Here is a 2,500-nt window from a genome sequence, read left to right as displayed (position 1 = left end):
TGGTTGGCAGCTTGGTTATAGTCGTTATGAAGAATGAAGGAGCGACGAAGGAGCTCACTTCCACGACATGGGAAAGGATCATGGGATGAGGAAAAGAAAGAAAAGGTGCAAGGTGAGGAGATATCGAGAGGTAGAATAGGTGAAATGAGTTCAAAGGAATTAGTTAAGACACGCTTCTTTAGCACAGGCCACAGAGTGAAGTTGGAAGGTTCAATGAACTACGCGAAGGGGAAATCTTGGGCGCTATTGTTGTCTATATACAAGTGGCGTAGGCGAAGCTGTGGCGACTCGTGGAGTAGACAGCGAGCTCCGCTTGAACAGAAAGCAGCAAGCTGCAAGCACTACTCCAAAAGCAGTGAGCTCCGCAACAAAAGCGAAGCGAGCCGCGGTAGCCTATTAAGTTTTTCAGTCTTTTCAACGGTACTTGAATCTTAAGTCGCGGTCATGTCTCGCCCCCCCGGTATAGTGACCGGTTCCATGTTTTCCCCGAATTTCATCAGTTCCAGGCTCAAGTGCCTGTTCATCCATCTTCATTCCAAAGGCGAGCATATCCATTGAGTGACTGTAACTGCTATCGTTTACAGTCAATAGTTCTTAACCAACCCTTTCTCTTAGAGCTTTATAAAGCTTGAAGAGAGAATAGGGAGTAAGGGGGACCTTCGCTTCATTAGAAATTGGACCCGGACCTTCTTTCTTCTCCTGCGGAGCCCTGATAAAGTAACCGGCGGCAGGTTAGTAAAGTTCTCCTGCTTGCGGATTTTTCCCTGCGCTGATTCAGGAGCCTTCTTCTTTAGTCTAGGATTCTCAAAAAAGAAAAAAAAACAAAAAAAGAAGCGGCTGGGCGAGAACAAGAAGGGGTCGTCGTCCGGCGGCCGTCTACTAAGCGAAGAGCCGCTCGCTTCCTTTTATTCGCACATAAGATGTGCAGGTTAGGGGAAGAGAAGCAATCTAGCCCCGCCTACCTCCCATCTATATCTATAGGCGGCAATGGTAAGAGCTGGTAAGCATGGTAACAGTATCGGCGGCCGGGGCCGGTGCTCCGCGTTCTATCTAGGTTCCGCTCTTATGTACGCCCGGGTCTTCAATAGAAGAACCCGTGTGAGTGGGAAGGGATGAATGAATCTAGGCCCTTAATTCTTATTATATTAGTAAGATAGGTTGCTTGAGCGCATTTTTACCCTTTCTATTAGTAAGGTTGTCGTATCGATCAAGGCTAAACTTGAGTTTGATTGCAGGGCGCGCGTTAGCGCTTTACTAATAAGATAGAAGGGGCTTTTCTTGTTTAGTAAAGTCTCGCTTTTTTATAGGAGTAGGTGCGGCAGGGCACTCTTCATTCGAAACTAATGAATGTCAGGTCGGGGCTTTCTGCCTTGTTATCAAAAACGGGGTTGGGTAAAGCAAACTCCCTCCTTGGACGAGCACGGGCTTAGTCAAGTAGAACCGGGTTGCGCTGCTGGATGCTCCGATCGAAAAGAAATCAGTGGGGCCATGCCGGTACGACTGAATATGCGTTAGAAAGGTCAATCCCTCCCCTACGACAAAAAAAAAAGCGGGCCGAACTTCTAACAGCCCACCCGCTTCCATAGAAAAATATCGTGGCAACGTAGACCTAAGTGAAGTGGTCATATTGGATCCTTGGGAACCATCACAAGTACGGCCGACATCTATTTATTGAAACGAGAATGCCGTGTCGTCCAGCGGAGCCTAGAAGAAGATGACTCGCGCAAACAGCTGACTCCTTTTCAATAGAAAAGAATAGCCAAACCAACCCAGCTGGCTGGTCAATCTCAGAAAGAAGATAGGCCGGCAAACTGGAGACGTACGACCACGACCCGGCCCGACATGACGTTTGCTGTGAATCAAGTCTTTCAGTTTATGCATGCTCCTCGACAAGCACATCTACAAGCTGTCAAAAGAAGACTCCGATACCAAGAGAATTATTTGCGATGGGTTCTTCTACCCAAATAACTCCTATGCAGATGGGGCTGGAGATCCGCTCCTGCTCTGCGTGTAAAGTAAGACAATGAAAAAGAAGGCTTCGCTTTGTTGCGACTGCCGCCGTCTTCGAGTTAAATATCGTTTTAGTAGTCCCGGTAATGGAGTCTTTCGAGATAAGACTGAGGCTTATTTTTTCTTCGTCGTACGTGACTTTGTCTCAACCGGTAGAAAAGAAGTTAGAAAGAGGAATTGACCTCGAAACTATATATATGAAGGGGCATGTTCAACTTCAAAGACCGGTGTCGCATAATCAGACTGAATGAAAGGGCCTACTATCAGGAGGAGGACTTACGGGCCAGGCCTCTCTCATTTCCAAGCCAGTGATTAACGTCCTTTGCTGAGGTAGAGTGACTAAAAGTGCGTACGAAATTTACGGAACAGGGATAAGAGAGGACTCTAATCCCATCTGCTATCTATTTGATTTTGCGAAGTCTCTAAAGGCAGGGGTGAGCTTTCTCACTATACCTCGCTCTTCTTTTATCCCGCCTGCTTTCTTATCCCT

The sequence above is a fragment of the Lactuca saligna genome, chromosome 4 (assembly GCF_052625555.1).
Source record: "Lactuca saligna cultivar CGN05327 chromosome 4, ASM5262555v1, whole genome shotgun sequence".
NCBI classification, from domain to species: Eukaryota; Viridiplantae; Streptophyta; class Magnoliopsida; order Asterales; family Asteraceae; genus Lactuca; species Lactuca saligna.
This window is presented reverse-complemented; position numbering follows the sequence as displayed.